General features: G+C 38.5%; 1 pseudogene; it reads right to left on the reverse strand.

The window, feature by feature from the left end:
* Positions 1 to 1,576: 1,576 nt before the first annotated feature.
* LOC149835021 (cyclic nucleotide-gated ion channel 17-like) lies at positions 1,577 to 17,324 on the reverse strand (annotated as a pseudogene).
* Positions 17,325 to 18,958: the final 1,634 nt, after the last annotated feature.

Genomic DNA, 18,958 nt, shown 5'->3' on the forward strand with positions numbered 1-18,958 from the left:
ATCTTTTTAACTTGATTTGGCGAACAAATAAGATGCCTAATGAGTGGAGGAAGAGTACTTTGGTGCCTTTATATAAGAATAAGGGTGATATACAAGATTGCACAAACTATCGTGGTATAAAACTCATGAGTCATACTATGAAACTTTGGGAGAGGGTGATTGAGTCTAGGTTGAGGAAGGTTGTCATGATATCGGAGAATCAATTTGGTTTTATGCCTGGAAGATCAACTATGGAAGCTATACATCTTCTTAGACAACTTATTGAAAGATATAGAGAGAGGAACAAAGATTTGCATATGGTTTTTATTGATTTAGAGAAGGCATACGATAGAGTACCTAGGGACGTTCTCTGGTGGACAATGATGAAGAAAGGTGTTTCTCTCAAGTACATTAGTATAATTAAAGATATGTATGAAGGAGTAGTAACCAATGTCCGCACTTGTGGAGGGGTGACAACCAATTTTCCGATAACGGTTGGGTTACATCAAGGATCTGCTTTAAGCCCTTTCCTATTTGCGATAGTGATGGATGAGATTACGAGATCAATTCAAGAAAATGTACCGTGGTGTATGTTGTTTGCTGATGATATTGTTTTGATTGATGAGTCTAGAGCTGGGGTTAATGCTAAGTTAGAATTATGGAGACAGACATTGGAAGCTAGAGGTTTTAAGTTGAGTAAGAGTAAGACTGAATATATGGAATGTCGGTTTAGTAAGCAACGAAGTAGTGATGGGAGTGTAGTGAAGCTTGGTGAGCAAGATATACCGGTGAATGATTATTTCAAATATTTGGGATCCATCATTCAAAAGTATGGAGAAATTGATGGAGATGTAAATCATAGGATAAAGGTTGGGTGGATGAAATGGAAAAGTGCTACTGGAGTGCTGTGCGATCGTAGAATGCCATTGCGGTTGAAGGGAAAGTTTTATAGGACGACTATTAGACCCGCTTTACTATATGGTACGGAATGTTGGGCTGCCAAGAGACATCATATTCAAAAAATGAGTGTAGCTGAGATGCGGATGCTTAGATGGATGTGTGGAAATACAATAAAAGATAAGATTCGGAACGAAGAGATACGTAAGAAGGTAGGTGTTGCACCCATTGAAAATAAGATGCGAGAGAATCGTTTACGGTGGTTTGGACATATTCGGCGAAGGCCTAATGATGCTCCAGTTAGAAGGTTGGAGAAATGGGAAAATATATTAGTTAAAAGAGGTCGGGGTAGGCCTAGGAAGACTTGGATGGAGATGATAGGAAAGGATATGAATGCTTTGAACCTCACCGAGGACATGGCGTTGGATAGAAATGATTGGAGGAAAAGGATTCATGTGGAAGACCCAAAATGAATTTCTTTTTTGGTTCATATCGCTGACCCCAATTGTTTTGGGATGAAGGCGTAGTTGTTGTTGTTGTTGTTGTTGTACTACAGGCATCATATCCCAGACCATACACACAAAATACAGGACATAGAAACTTAAAATTGATCCCTTGTTTAGGGAATCTGAACCATTATTAAGTACCCCCTTCTGATTGGTGGGACCCATCTGCTCAAAGCTAAAATGGCAGCAGTTAGTTAATCCTCATCTTCAGCCTCTTTAGAAAAATCAGGTTCATCAGGCTTCTTTAATTTTGGCAACTCTTTTGTTACAGAGACACTCTTCTTCTGAGCCCCTCTCCTTGCATTGGCAGCAAACCTTCTAGCAAGCTTGGTGACAAAGATTCTGCTTTGTATTAGAACTCAATGAGGCTGTCTCATTATCCTCTTGCATTTGCTCATCCTCTTCTTCATGCTCCCCCATCATGGACAAGCACTCCTGCATCATGAGCTCCCTCGCTATCTTTCTCCTCTTATAGCTGTGCCACGCAGCCTGTATGAAGCAAGCTGCCCATGTCCTCCAATGATGGGAGTAGAAGCGGAATGTGTGATGTAGTTTCCTACTGTGCAACCGTTTAAACTGGTTCACAACAAACTTGAGGTCTTCTGCACGTAATGCAAAAGCCTAGACTTCACTCAGTGCTTTCACTGTTGTTGAAGATGGAAGATTAACCGTGGATTTAGGAAGCAAGGCCCATGAGAGAAGCTCCTCACCACAGAAATCTCCAGGATTTAAGGTGATAGAGTTGAAGAAGCCAGTTATTCCTCCATTAGTCGTGGAACTCTCAAGTTGCCCCCGGATGATAAAGAGCATCTCTGTGACAGGGTCCCCCTCACGTACAATGTATGTACCTTCTGTGCTTAAGGAGGAGACCAGGCGCTCACATATGGCATACAGAAGCTGATCATCCATCTGTGAGAAAAAAGGGACATGCAAATCCAGCATACAATACAACAACAACTACGCCTTCAACCCAAAACAATTGGAGTCGGCGATATGAACCAAAAAAAGAAAATCATTCTGGGTCTTCCACATGAATCCTTCTCCTCCAATCATTTCTATCCAATGCCATGTCCTTGGTGAGGTTCAAAGCATTCATATCTTTTCTTATCATCTCCATCCTAGTCTTCCTAGGCCTACCCCAACCTCTTTTAACTAATATATTTTCCCATTTCTCCATCCTTCTAACTGGAGCATCATTAGGCCTTCGCCGAATATGTCCAAACCACCGTAAACGATTCTCTCTCATCTTACGTTCAATGGGTGCAACCCCTACCTTCAAAAGAAAGAAATCCAGAATACAATAAGGATGCAAATTTTCCAATAAAAAAAACATAGTGATATGACAACCGCAGATGGTCTAAAATAAAGGCACCAGTGCAATGCTCCTGCGTGTATTGAGTCAGGTAGCATACCGGGAACTCACAAACGAAAAAACAGAGAAATCAAAACATCCACTTGAGAGCGAAAGATAGAGACTTTATGACTCGGCCAATCTCATAGAAATGCACAGACAGAAGCATTGCCCCCACGCAAAAGTACAAGCAGACAACCAAGTGAAAAGAGTTAAGAAGACCCTAGTTGTGGCTTACAAAAGATTTAACCCTACATGCTCTTCTACCAAGGTACTCTAATTGTTAGCATCCACCCATTTCAAAGTGTTCATCATCTCAAACAAACACAATAAACTTAGCTTCAGAATTTTAACATTGTTGCAACTACAACGGCAAGCACCAGGCTACATAAAATCATTTCAAAAAACACCAGAACTGTGACTACCCTGACCCACTCTTCTATTCAAAATGTATGTCCAAAACAAGGAAATTTAGTAGTCAATAAATTTGGTCCTTAAAGAGAGTGTTGGGAACATGGGAAATCAGAAGCACATGACTGCTATGTTTTGTAATATGAAACAGAACCTTACAAACATATATGGACTTATATACAGCAAAAATGAATAAATTGATAGATAAAGAAATCCATACACGCCGAACAAGGTCCAAGCATAAGTGTCGTTGGATGTCTCGATGTAGGTCTGTAGGCAACCCACACAGGATAGACTCTTAATCAACACCTCGCGTTGCTATCCATTACGGTCCTGCAGATATGGAGGTAGCTGGCGATGTGCCATCCACACCTCAGTGTCGCGTCGTTTGAGCCTCCACTCTTCAAGCCTCATGGTAAGAGATTGCAGATAAGTCTTCAGGAAAAAAAAAGTAGTTAGTCATGATATCGGTCTATAAAATTTGGAAGTATCAACCAGAACCAAAAACAAAAAAACTTTTAAAGCAGATAATTAACTCTAAATGACTGATAAGAATTTAAGCAAAAAAGATAAGGACCTAATGTTTAACAATATCGTAATCATCATCATTATGCAAAAACGATAAGGACCTACTGTCTAACAATATCGTATCATACAAAGGAGAATAATATCTGCCAAGGAAGATACTCATCATTTAAGAGTACCACAAATAATTGGGGTCGGCGATATGAACCAAAAAGAAAATCATTTTGGGTCCTCCACATGAATCCTTCTCCTCCAATCAATTCTATCTAATGTCATGTCCTCGGTGAGTTTCAAAGCCTTCATATCCTTTCTTATCATCTCCATCCAAGTCTTCTTAGGCCTACCCCGACCTCTTTTAGCTAATATATTTTCTCATTTCTCAATTTTTCTAACCGGAGCATCATTAGGCCTTCGTCGAATATGCCCAAACCATCGTAAACGATTCTCACTCATCTTATTTTTAATGGGTGCAATGCCTACCTTCTTACGTATTTCCTCGTTCCGAATCTTATCTTTTAGTGTCTTTCCACACATCCATCGAAGCATACGCATCTCAGTTACACTCATTTTTTGAAAATGATGTCTCCTGACAGCCCAACATTCCGTACCATATAGTAAAGCAGGTCTAATTGTCATCCTATAAAACTTATCCTTCAACCGCAATAGCATTCTACGATCGCACAACACTCCAGTTGCACTTTTCCATTTCATCCACCCAACCTTAATCCTATGATTTACATCTCCATCAATTTCTCCATTTTTTTAAATGACAGATCTCAAATATTTGAAACAGTTATCCACTGCTATTTCCTACTCACCAAGCTTCACTACTTCGTTGCTTACTAAATCGACATTTCATATATTTTGTCTTACTTTTACTCAACGTAAAACCTCTTGCTTTCAAAGTCTGTCTCCATAATTCTAACTTAGCATTAACCCCAACTCTAGACTCATCAATCAAAACAATATCATCAGCAAACAACATACACCACGACACATTTTCTTGAATTGATCTCGTAAGTTCATCTAACACTATAGCAAAAAGGAAAGGGCTTAATGCAGATCCTTGATGTAACCTAACCGTTATAGGAAAATTGTTTGTCACCCCTCCATAAGTGCGGACATTGGTTACTACTCCTTCGTACATATATTTAATTATACTAATATACTTGAGAGAGATACCTTTCTTCATCATTGTCCATCAGAGAACATCCCTAGGTACTCTATCATATGCCTTCTCCAAATCAATAAAAACTATATGCAAATCTTTGTTCCCCTCTCTATATCTCTCAATAAGTTGTCTAAGAAGATGTATAGCTTCCATAGTTGATCTTCGAGGCATAAAACCAAATTGATTCTCCGATATCATGGCAACCTTCCTCAACCTATACTCAATCACCCTCTCCCAAAGTTTCATAGTATGACTCATGAGTTTTATATCACGATAGTTTGTGCAATCTTGTATATCACCCTTATTCTTATAGAGAGGTACCAAAGTACTCTTCCTTCACTCATTAGGCATCTTATTTGTCCGCCAAATCTTGTTAAAAAGATTTGCCAACCAGACTAAACCTTTCTCACCCAAGCATTTCCAAGCCTCGATAGGTATATCATCTGGGCCAACTGCCTTTCTAGATTGCATTTTCTTCAAAGCCTCTGCAATTTTTTTCTTTTGAATCTTGCGCATGAAGTCACGATTCATCTCATGAAAAGGAATGGAGAAGTCTCCAAGATCCTGGACATGCCTTCCATTAAATAGCTTATCAAAATAATCTTTCCATCTCTCCTTAATCTCCTCATCTTTAACTAAAACCTTTTGTGTTTCATCTTTGATACATCTAACCATACCCAGATCCCTCGATTTCATATCTCTCATCTTTGCAAGCCTAGAAATATCCTTTTCGCTCTCCTTGGTATCCAACTTGTCATAGACCTCCTTATATACCTTATCCCTCACATTTCAAACTACTTTTTTAGCTTCCTTCTTTACTACCATATACTTCTCCAAATTCTCATTATCACGACTCTTACTTAGATTTCTATAATACTCTCTTTTAACCTTAATAGCTAATTTGACATCTTCGTTCCACCATGATGTATCCTTACCTAGCGGTGCACCGCCTTTAGACTCACCCAAAATCTCCTTCGCCACCTTTCGCATGCAACCCGCTATCTTATTCCACATTGATTCTACATTCTCCTCGAGACACCAATTAGCTTCCTAAGCTACCTGTTCTACAAACATTCCTTGTTTAGCTCCTTTCAGTGCCCACCACTTAATTCTAGGATCTATCCTATGTCTATCCCTTTTGTGACATTTTCTAATTTTAAGATCTAAAATTAAGACTCTATGCTGTGTAGCTATACTTTCTCCCGGTATAACCTTATAATCGATGCAACAACCCCTATTTCTCTTTCTGAGTAGGAAAAAATCTATCTGACTCTTATTAACCACACTTTTAAATGTTACTAGGTGAGACTCCCTCTTCCTAAACCACGTGTTGGCTAAGATCAAATCATAGGACAAACCAAAATCTAAAATCATTTCTCCACTTTCGTTTCTTTCTCTTATAGCATAGCCTCCATGGATACTCTCAAATCCATCCCTACTAATGCCTACATGTCCATTAAGGTCTCCGCCGATGAAAATCTTTTCTCTGTGAGATATCCCTTGTACTACTCCATCTAAATCTTCCCAAAATTGACGCTTGAAGGAATCGTCTAAACCGACTTGAGGTGCATAAACACTATTAAAATTAATAATATCCTTACCTACTACTAATCTAATAAGTATAATCCTATCCCCCTTCCTACAGACCTCAACTACATTATCTATAATCTCACGACTAATAACAATCCCAACTCCATTTCTATTCCTATGTATTCCTGAATACCAAATCTTATATCTCCAAGGTTGTATCACTTTTGCTTTCTCACCTACCCATTTGGTCTCTTGTAAACATAAAATATCAATCTTTCTCCTACACATAACATCTACTAACTCTACCAACTTACCAGTTAAAGACCCTATGTTCCAAGTGGCTAACCTAATTGTATGGTCTTGAACTATCTTTTTCACCCTCACCTGTCCAACAAAGTGCGGGAACCCTTGCCTATTTGACCCCACCCCCGGGCGCCAGTTTGATGCATCACTTTTGAGCAATCATGTACTTGAAAGTCAATTGCACCACTAATTTAGAAACAAGATCGATCTGGTTGGTTGTTTCAGATATAGAGATGAGAATGACTTTTCAAAAGAAATGGAGATAAAAAAGATTGGTACCAGATTTACTAAACTGACCATCTCTCCAGAATTCTTAATTGCTGAAATTAAAAAAAAAAAAAAGGTTCAACAAGGGGTAACACAACTCGCAAACCCCCAAGTCGCCCCCCCGCCCCTCAAAAAAAAAAACAGAATAAATGGTGTTTGATAGTTCTCACAATGCTCATATGATATTGCAATATTTGTTGAGAATGATAGTTCTCACAATACCATACCTATTTAGATTGATTAGCATTTTTTATAAAATAAAATCAATTACTTTATAACCAGATGTTGGGAGAAGGAATTTGGAGAAAAGATCACAGGATAGAGAAAATAAGAAAGAATTCATAAACCCAAAAAAGAAAATTAAGATGACAAATATCTATTAAAATATGTATATATATTCGTAATATATATATATATATATATATATATATATATATATATATATATATACTTTATAACCTGATGTTTGGAAAAGGAATTTGGAGAAAAGATCAGGATAGAGAAAATAAGAAAGAATTCATAAACCCAAAAAAGAAGATTAAGATGGTAGATATCTATTACAATATGTATATACTATGTCATAGGGATTCGGCTAGCAGGGTGCCGCACCCCCATCGACGCGATGCGAGTGCGGGTGTAGCACCGGGTGTGGTCAACCCAACCCTGGGTGCGGTCAATGCACCCAGGGTCATTTTGGTCCATTTTTCATACTTAAAAAAAATTGCCAAGAAATTTTTTTTGCCCTATATGTCATGGGAATTCTCCAACTAGGTGCCGCACCCGTGTTGCACCCGCACCCGATGCGGTCAACCTTACCCTGGGTGCAGTCAACACACCAAAGGTCATTTATGTCCAACTTTTGGACTTTATATATATATATATATATATATATATATATATATATATATATATATATATATATATAATTTTTTATATTTTTTCCGCACCCCCGCACCCACACCCATGTGACATAGTGTATATATATATTTGTAATATAATGAATATATATATATATATATATAATTTTGTTGTAATAAGTAATGTCCATCAAAAGCATTTTAGTCTTTTTACCTTTTATATCTAGGTCTGTCCTATAGGGACATTTTTGTAATTATTTATATTTTTATATTTTGTGTAATTGCATTGGTTTTGAGGGGCTTTATGGTCTTCAGCCATAGAGTCATTGGGAGTGCCCCAACGACTCTATGGGAGCTCCTAAGGATTCTTGCCTTTGTTCCCCCTTGTGTATAAATAGGGACTACTTATCCCCATTTTTTCTAATGCTTTTCCTAAGCATTCTACTCAATAAAGATGATATGTTTTATGTTCTTGTGTTATTTTTTGACTTGAAGTCTTGTATGTGCACTTTGTGCTTGTATAGTGTCTTAGTGCTTTGTTTTGTTCTTTATTGGACTTGTAATAGTGCTTATGCACTTTGTATTTGTTTTTTTACATTTTTCATTACAATATCAACATGACAGTGACAAGAAACATGAAATGAAGAAAGGATTAAACCAGCCACAATAGCATAGCCAATAATGAAATCGCAATCTTAGCCACACCAATTGAGTTGATCTTTATCAATCAACACATTGCTAAACAGATAAAGCAATAAACAAGTCTTCAAAGCCAGCAAAAGTCACATGTCAACTTCTTATCCATGATATAAGCTAAAATAGAGTTCACGTCATAGCAAGGGATGAACACTAAACAAATTCACATTGTAATATAAGAAACAACTTGTGTTTTGTGATGTTGTCAGAGACAAGTGGAATACCTGCATGTTTCCAATCAAATGTGCGAAGAAAACCAAACCCAATATGGCAATGAGTATGCAAAATGTTGTCTCCCCAATAAAGGTGCTTGTCTCCCAATTCTGCCCATAGGAACTGAAAGATTCACACAATCAAAATTGTTCTTTTTTCACTTTTTAAAGTCAGAGCAACTTATCTAGAAAATAGCAGATCTTATTACAATCTCCAAAACTTTAAAGAACAGAGTAATATGAAGTTATGAACACTTACATGAAAAGATCACACAATTATACTAGTGCATTGCTGTGATACATTAGGGACACATTTGCAATGGAGGAGAGGCCAACCTCAGCTTTCACCAGGATGAGATGCAGAAGTTGAATCAGAGTGTTCAGCTTTCTCTGGTATATTTAGACCATTTGGTTATGAATAGAAATCATGTTTGCAAAGCCTGGGAGAGTTTAACCCTCTAGCAACTTCTTGAGGGGAACAATAATGTCTCCTTCACTGCAAATATGGTCTAGATGTCTCTGTTGTGCATGTGTGCTTTTCACATGATAAAGAAAAGGTTGCTCAAGAGAAGTCACTCAATCCAAAACATGTTTTGCATTAAATGATCCATGAACCATGATAATCACGTCTATTAATCCCAACTATTTAATATGCTTAGACTCATCACCTTCTAGATAGTATCATACTGTCAGTGAATATGTGTGCTTGTGAAAGTGTGTGCATGATGCTTGAATACAACCATAAAACTAAAATTGTAAAACCTAATAGATTGTTACAAGGATGAAATTTTGGATTGTCCTAAGCAGGCTTAACAGGTGCAAGGTAACTCCAGCTTACTGCAACAACTTCTAATAAAACAACCTTCTAGCACAAATAAGAAATCAAATGATGAAATCCATATTCTGGCATTCCTAACATTTCCCTTTATTACTCAATTTATCAGTAAGATCTATGTCACGAGGATATGCTATTTTGACCATATGTCCATGGTGAAAGAATCAGAGACACTATGTCACACTACACAATGAGGGCATCTACAACCATTATTTTAATATTTTAAATAGTTTTTAATAAGTTTTAATATTTTTTAATAGAAATTGCATTTTATATATTAAAATATTAAAAAATTAAAATAGCGTTCACAAACATTGTTTTCAAGGGTTTCATTTGTAGTGGTCGTATGATATTCACTGATATCTCCGGTCAATCGAGACCAAAGAATCAAAGGTAAGAAGATCACCCTTACCCACCGACCTGGAATCGAATGAGTTCGCTAATCTCTGTTATGTAACCCCCCCCCCCCCCCCCTAGTTCTCTTGTGTCCTAGCAGAGCCTTGTTACTTAAAAGAGCTTGTGTTTGGTGAGGAGCGCCAACTTCAAGTTCTTATGGTTAGTTGAATAGCCTACTACCTAACACCAACTACTGTATCCTCATCTCCTATTTAAAAAAAGCAAAAAATAAATAAATAGATCTTGTGTGCCAGGTCATACCAGTATCTTTGTGACAAATATATATGCAGCATTAGCATCTCAGATGTCAAGATGTAGAAATAGATGAATATTGAATGGATGAGAAACTTGTAAAAAGTCCTGTCAAGCTTATAAAGCATGCACAATTCTAAGAAACACACAATGATTCCATGGTCTAAAGGCTCAATGGCTCGATGTTGGGTCAAGAGCAAGGAATGTTACTGAAGTTATCAGGTGGACTGAATTATTGAATCTATTAAATCAACTTATCAAGCCAAGTTTTACAGGATTCTGCATATGCTTGGGAATCATTAGACCATCAACTTAGTGTTGGCGAATCTTGTAAAACAAATCACAGAAAGCGTACCTGAATTCGCCATCGAGTGCATATAGGGAATTCAACATTCTCCTCAGCCGGTCGACGCCCATAATGAGCCCAGGTCTTAGGTCGATGGTGAGCAGGACCCTGTTCCACGATATCAGAATGTGAAACTGTTTTGGCAGGATAAATGTTATGAACGTCTCATCATCTTCATAGCCCCTAACCCTTTATATAATGGGAGAATAAGGCAGTTACGTGAATGTTGTCTCTCCACATTCACGTAACTCCCACCCACTGACTCCATTACGTGGCAACTAATGTGACCCACTAATGGGTGTCAAACCGGGTCACATTGTGGGTTGGACCCATAACTCATAATGTCCAACATTCTCCCACTTGACCCATTAGTGTACTAAATTGAGGTGTATACCCTTATCTCGTTTTAATTCTTCACGTGGGTTCACATGCCATCCCTTTATCACAATGATGAATCATATGAATCATGGATATAAACACTCCTTTATGAAATGTCATATTTCCATGTACTATGCTACAATTCACCTTCAGTGCTTAGGCATGTAGAAAATTACCTTTATGAATATGTTGGTCTCTCACCTATTCTATTAGTCCTTTAATATTATTATTTTGTTATTCTCTCTAACTCATATGAGAGATTCTTTATGCAAAATCAACAAGAACACAAAACCTTAGAGAATCAAAACATAAACACAAATGTGATCACATAATGTATTGTCATACATCAGAAGGAATAAAAAAAGACTCATCCTCTATACATGTTGAGAATACAATCCCAGTGCTAGCCCTTTAGTAAGGGGATCCGCAGTCATTTCCTTCGTCCCAATTGTATCAATACATACCAGATGATTCTCAGTCATTTCTTTAACAACAAAATATTTTAACTCTATGTGTCGACACAATGTTGAGCTCTTGTTGTTATTGGAAAAGGACACGTCTGCTTCATTATCACAAAAGATCTTTAGTGGTCTCTCAATAGAGTCCACTATAACAAGACCCATAATGAAGTTTCTTATCGAAATGGCCTATGACAAAGTCTCGTATAGAGCAATAAATTCTGCCTCCATGGTATGAGCAACAGTGGTAGACTGCTTTCCACTTCTCCATGAGATAGCACCACCCGCTAGAAGAAAAACGTATCCAGTAGTGGATTTTCTACTGTCAATACACCCTCCTAAGTCCACATCAGAGTATCCAACGACCTCTAGGTGGTCAGCTTTCCTATAGGTCAACATATAGTCTTTCGTTCCTTATAAATAGCGCATGACCTTCTTCGCTGCCTTCCAGTGCGCAATGCCTGTATTTGACTGATATCTACCAAGCATTCCCACAACAAATGCTATATCAGGTCGAGTGTAGGTTTACGCGTATTGCAAATTCTCAACTACCGAAGCATATGGGACAACATCCATCTGAGCCTTCGCAATATCATCCTGAGGACAGTTCTTTAAGCTCAATTTATCCCCTTTCACTATAGGTGCCGAACAAGGAGAACAATTCTCCTTCCCATATCTTTTAAGAACCTTAAGGATATAGGATTTCTAAGAGAGGCCAAAGACACCCTTAGTTCTGTTACGACGGATCTCGATTCCAAGGACATAAGTGGCATCACCCATGTCTTTCTTATCAAAATGAGAGGAAAGAAAATCTTTTGTTTCATGTAATAGACTCAAATCATTAGTTGCAAGAAGAATATCGTCAACATATAAAACCAAAATTATGAACTTACTCCCACTAGTCTTAATGTAAATACACTGATCAATAATGTTTTCAGTGAATCCAAAGTTCATTATTACCTAATTGAACTTCTTATACCACTGGTGGGAGGCTTGTTTAAGTCTATAAATTGACTTATTCAATTTGCAAACTAAGTTATTTGAGTCATCTATACTGAAACCAGGAGGTTGTTGCATGTATACCTCTTTATCTAGATCCCTATTCAGGAAGGCAGTTTTCACATCCATCTGATGCAGCTCTAAATCAAAATGAGTTACGAGGGTCATGATTATCCTCAATGATTCTTTAGTTGAGACAAGAGAAAAAGTCTCATTATTATCAATGCACTCTATCTGTGTGAAACATTTTGCAACAAGCCTAGACTTATACCTCTCCACATGACCTTTAGAGTCTGTTTTGGTTTTATAAACCCATTTACAACCAACAGGTCTAACTCCATCAGGTCAAGGTATAAGGTCTCACACTTAGTTCTTTGCCATAGAGTCAAACTCTTCTTTTATAGCATTAATCCAATGTGTTGATCTTTCACTTTCAATGACTTTTGCAAATGTGAAGAGATCTTCATCAATGTCTATGAAATCATTTGACTCTTGTAAATACACCACATAGTCCGGATGGATAGAAAATTTCTTAATTCTGGTGGACCTCCATACAGGTGCTACAGGTGGTTCAAAATGAGCCTTTGTATCCTGTTGTTGTTGTTGTATATCCTCATCAACAACCGGATCTAGTTGGGATTAATATTCATTGACTGGACTTTCTCTTACATTACTCGAAGGAACAATGATAGAGAAAATCGGGTCTTTATCCTTAGCAGGTGTGAAACCTGAATCATGCATTTCCTCAAAATCAATATTTTGAAACGTATCTATCCCAACATAACCATTTTCAAGAAATCTTGCTTTATCTGTTTCCACTATCTGTGGTGTATGAGATGGACAATAAAACCTAAAGCCTTTTGATCTTTCTGAATAACCAATGAAGAAACCACTAGTTGTCCTAGGATCAAAAGCCTTTATATGTGGGTTATACAATTTAGCTTCTGCTGGACATCCCCATATGTGCATATATGACAAAGAAGGTTTTCTACCTGTTCATAACTCGTAAGGAGTCTTTTGAACAACCTTCGTAGGAACCTTATTCAGAATATGCATTGTTGTCCTAAGAGCTTCACTCCAAAAGGTCAAAGGAAGGTTTGAGTGATTTAACATCGCTCGAACCATTTTTTTAAGCGTACAGTTTCTCCTTTTAGCTACACCATTCTGGTAAGCACTACTAGACATGGTATACTGAGGTACAATGCCTTCCTCTTTTAGAAATCACGCTAATAGACCTTTCTTTTGTCTCATCTCAGTGAAACGACCATAATATTTGCCACCTCTATCAGACCTGACAACCTTAATAACTCTACCGATTTGTTTCTCTACTTCTTTCTTGAAGTCCTTAAAAACCTAAAAGACCTCTGATTTTTCAGATAATAAGTAGAGATACATATACCATGAGTAATCGTCTATAAAGGTGACAAAATATTTTTCACCCGTATAACACGGTGAAAAAGGGCCGCACACATCCGTATGCTCTATTTCTAACTTTTCATTGTTGTGTTTAGCATCTTTCTTATACGTGTTAGATTGCTTAGACTTTATACAATCAACACATAGTTCTATATTCGTAAAATCAAGGGATCCGATGATTTCCTCTTTCAAGAGTCTTTGGACTCTCTCTTTCGAGATATGTCCTAACCTCCAATTCCAAAGCAAATAGGATTGATCATTCTTTAGGCCACGTTTATTGCCAATCATTGTGTTCTCAATAGAGTGAGATTCTCGAATTTAGAATTTGGTTCTTAATCGATACAAACCATCACACATATATGCAGAACCTATATTCTTTGAATTTTTTCATAATAATAAGTTTAGATTTTTCAAATTTAAAAGAAAAACCAAACTTATCAAGTTTTGAAATTGAAATTAGATTCCGGCTATAAGATGAAACATAAAATATATCGACTAAATCCAATATAAATCCCGACTCTAACACAATTCTGCAGGTCCCAACATTCTTGACATGCAAACACATCCTATTTCCAGAAAAGATGCTTCTTTCATGCTCTGTTGGTTCCCTTTTGTTCAGAAATGTCTGCAAAGAGTTGACAATGTGCACTATGACACCAGAATGAATCCACCAACTATGCAATGGAACATGAATTGGATTACACTTATGAGAAATAAATGACTTATTACCTTTATTTTCGAGTCACTTCTTATACTTTAAACAGTCCACCTTTTTATGACCCTTCTTCTTGTAGAAGAAACACTTCACAGAAGAGCCTCTTGACTGGGATTTAGCTTTTGCCTGAGAGTTTGAACTCTCTCCAGAGGCTTTCTTCTGATTCTTCTTTTTGAAGAAGTTTTTCTTTGGCCTCGACCTTTGTTTATCCTTATGAGAGGCCATATGTGCACTTGGCACCCTCTCACCCTTCAATCTCTCATCTTCTTTAACACACTTGAGCAAGAGGTCATTAAAAGACCACTCATCATTATGTGTGTTGTAGAAGATTTTAAAGGGTTCATACTCAGTAGGTAATGAGGTTAAGATCAGATGGACCAAGAAGGAGTTAGAGATGGCGAACTTCATGTCATTCAGTTGAGTCACAATATTTCTCATTTCCAAAATGTGTTGTCGAATGTGACTGTCACTAACATATTTCATAGACACTAATTTGGACATGAGCATACTAACCCTTGCCTTATTAGAAGTAACGAACTAAGCCTCAATGGCTTCCAAAAAATCCTTCATTGTCTCACAGTGAAGAATGGCACCTCGAATATTCTTAGCCACCCGAGATTGCAAAAGCAACAGACTAAGTCTGTTCGAGCGCTCCTACTTCTCAGAGGCAACCTTCTGATCGATTGTACTCTGCTCTGTAAGAGCGGAAGGTTCATCAATTCTAAGGGCCGGATCTAAATTCATATAGCTCGAAGTAAATAATACGATTTCTTTCCAATCAAAAAAATTTGATCCATCTAAAATGGGGATATTACTAGAACCATCGATAAGGAAGAAACCTGATAAAATAAGGAACGAAAACGGAAAGACATTACTTTTATTGCTCAGACGAGACTCGTGTTAAAAAGGTAAAAGTGATACCCTTTATTTTTACCTTTTCTGAGACAAGTATAGTTGAGTCATTATCGTCACTTTGGTGAAAACAATAATACTCATAGTTGCTTCATCTCTTCAATTCTCAAGGAATTGACTTCAGTTGGTGAAACTAGCAGATCATGTAATTAGAGACAATTCAGCATTGTACCTTTGGGTACAAACATGCATCATGGGTTGGAATACACATCTACTATCACACCTTGTGCAGATTTGAAAAACAATGACCTACCTTTGGGTAGAGTCGATGTTTCATAAATTTACACACAATCATAGTAGCAAATCTTAATACGATCCAAATAATCCTTAATCAACACGACTCAGATCACTTTGGTGATTACATGAATCGGTCAATCAAGATCTTTTACCGAAAATCCTATTCGTATTATGAAGCATGCCCATGTATGCATTTTAATGCATATATATTCATGACATAACATAAGTTCATGCTTCAACTAATATACATAAACTAATTATCATGAATTTAGTTACAATTCATGCTTAAAACCATAATACACAACTTAACCAACACCAAAATGCATGAATTAACATGCATAAGTCATGCATTATACACATTATAAATCATGAAAAATAACAAAAGCATGCTCATATGGGTAAAACTCAAGGTCCTCAAGTAGGAACCAATCTGAAAACACTCTGAACTGGTCTGAAACGGCCCTGAATCGGTCATCTAATGGTCCAAACCGGTTTTGAACCTTATAAACTGGTACTTAATATGAACAAAAGTTCATAAAACCCTATAATTGTATGCCAAAATCCCTGTACTTTATTATATTTATGAAAATAGGGTATCAACATCTCAAAACTGGTGAAAAACTGGAAGGAACCGGTCTAAAACGACTTCGAACCGGTCCTGGAAAGGGCCAGATCAGGTTCCTGATCCGGTTCAGTCCAAATAGTGTATGAATCCTGCTTAATATAGACCTGACCCGATTTAAATGGGATCCAGGTCTGACCCGACCCATACTTGATATGGGTCGAACCTGGTCAGAATAGGATCTGGGTTAGACCCGGTTCGAAAACGGACCCGGGTTAGACCCGACTTATAATGGATCCGGATCGGACCTGGGTCTAACCTGATCCTAGAGAGACCCGATGCTTTTTGTATTAGACCCAGACTTGGAACCATTATGGGTCTGGGTCAGATCCAAGAATAAGCGGCAGACGCGATCTACTCAAAATGGGTTTGGATCGGGTCTGTCATTGGGTCACCTCACTGGACCCGATCTGGTTCCCCTTATTAAAACAAAACAGAAACCCGAGGGCTTTTGTTTGCCTTTTCAGGGAAACCGAAAGGATTTTGCCCTTTTCGACTCCACGATGACCCACGTCGCCAAATGACGACCGACGCCGCCTGCCGGTGACCTACGTCGCCCCACAGTGACGTGCTTTGCAATCCAATGGCTGAAGGGGCATGGTAGAGAAAAGGGGGTTTTCAAACCCTAGACGTCGGCCATCCGACGTTCTCAATCCCGACAACATCTCCGGTGGTGGACTCAATTCGGACAACAACCGCTTGCGATGGCGACCCATAAGGGTAAAATCCCCTTCGGTGTTTGAGATGCAGGAAGAATTGTTGGTGAATTAGCGATGACGTTGGGCATTCAGCGACGAAGGCAAGGACATCGTCTCGCCTCTCCGGCGAAAAACCATCAGCCGAAACCCCTGCTTTTAAAACACACCGGCGAGGGTAAACCCTTCTGCAGCCCAACGACCACAAGAGATGTTGGGACTTACCTCTGTCAGCGATGATCGACTGGTAATCGCTGACGACCACACCCCTCCACAGGCGACGCATCCATCGGCGATCCCGGCGCTGGCAAAACCTCCCTGCAGCCTGACGACCACAGGTATACAATGATCCTCCCATTTTTTTTTTAAGGATCTGATCTGCCGTCGGGATGTTTGTCGCCCCACGACGATAGTTGCCGTCCTCCGGCGATAGTTGTTGACCTCCAGTGACCAAACGTCATCCCATAGCGACTGACGATCACAGACAAGTATGGTTTTGTCGCTCGTGAAGGCTGACGCCCCACAGCGATAGTCTGTGGGAAACAATGATCACCATCCTCTGTCGCAAACATTACTGTTTGCGACAATCTGCCAGAATGTCAACCCACGGTGACATGCTGTTGCAGAATTCAGATAACGCCGGGGCGAACGCCGAAAGCCTCTACACGGCCACTTGCAACAAAAATGCGTAGTGTGGGCCCATAACCCCAATGTTGGCAAATCCTGAAAAACAAAACATTGGAAGCGTACCTGAATTTGCCATCGAGTGCGTGTAGGGAATTCAGCGTTCTCCTCAGCCGGTCGGAGCCCACAATGAGCCCAGGCCTTAGGTCGACAATGAGCAGGACCCTGTTCTACGATATCAGAATGTGAAACTGTTTTGGAAGGATAAATGCTATGAACGTCTCATCATCTTCATAGCCCCTAACCCCTTATATAATGGGAGAATAAGGCAGTTACGTCACATAACTCCCACCCACTGACCCCATTACGTGGCCACTAATGTAACCCACTAATGGGTGTCAAACCGGGTCACACTGTGGGTTGGACCCATAACTCATAATGTCCAACACTTAGACCTTCCTATACTAAGCCACATCAAGCAAGTGTTGACCAAGCCAACTTCAATGTTTAACTCTGAGTAGGCGCTTGAAGAGGTAAGCCACTCAACCAATGACCCTTGAATTTTACCAGGGTTGACACGACCAATATTTACAGAATCTAAGAAACTCTTACATGTCCAAACAATTCTCTCAAGTCTCTGACAAAGTTAGTCTAGACTCGATCACTGTGGTTTAAGTTATCTACAGAAATCATTTGATTATTTATAGACATATATGTTATTTGACTTGACATAAGTTGGGATTCCTCACTCACATCAAGGTCTTTCAAGTTTATACAATTGCTTTTTGTCTTTTTTTTTATGTCCCAAGATTAGCCCTGAAATTCATAGAGCAGGATTTACCCTCCACATCCTCTCAACAAGAAGCAATTTCAGACTGCAGACAGAACATCCCAAAATACCAGTATATCCTTTAGGGTCTGAATCCTTTTATGAAATCATAAGATTGATCGATTTGCATAAAAAATGCCATGTTCCTATGAGTTTTCATCAGGAATCAAGTTTTTCCTTTTTCCTTTTTTTCTAAATGATGTTTGTCACACATAAATGTAAACTAATGGCTGACATAGAGATGGAGAGCCTTCTGCATTGACCTCCTTAACTCTTCTTAAAAAGGGTGCCATCACATAGTATGGGAACCTTTATATGGTACCTGAATTTAACCAATTAGAGAACATGCCTGAACATCCCATGTCCAAGGGGCGAAGGTAGTCATGGCTTCTTCTTTAGCCAAACAAATAGATGGGAACCACAGTTAGTATAGTCGTGCATTTGGTGGGAAAAGAAACAAATGACACAATATGTTTTTCACGGTTGACAGTTCCATTTGTTTTTACTTTTTTCTACTATGCCTTCAAGAACATATACTT

This window comes from Nuphar pumila, chromosome 6 (assembly GCF_984573655.1).
Source record: "Nuphar pumila chromosome 6, dmNupPumi1.hap1.1, whole genome shotgun sequence".
NCBI classification, from domain to species: domain Eukaryota; kingdom Viridiplantae; phylum Streptophyta; class Magnoliopsida; order Nymphaeales; family Nymphaeaceae; genus Nuphar; species Nuphar pumila.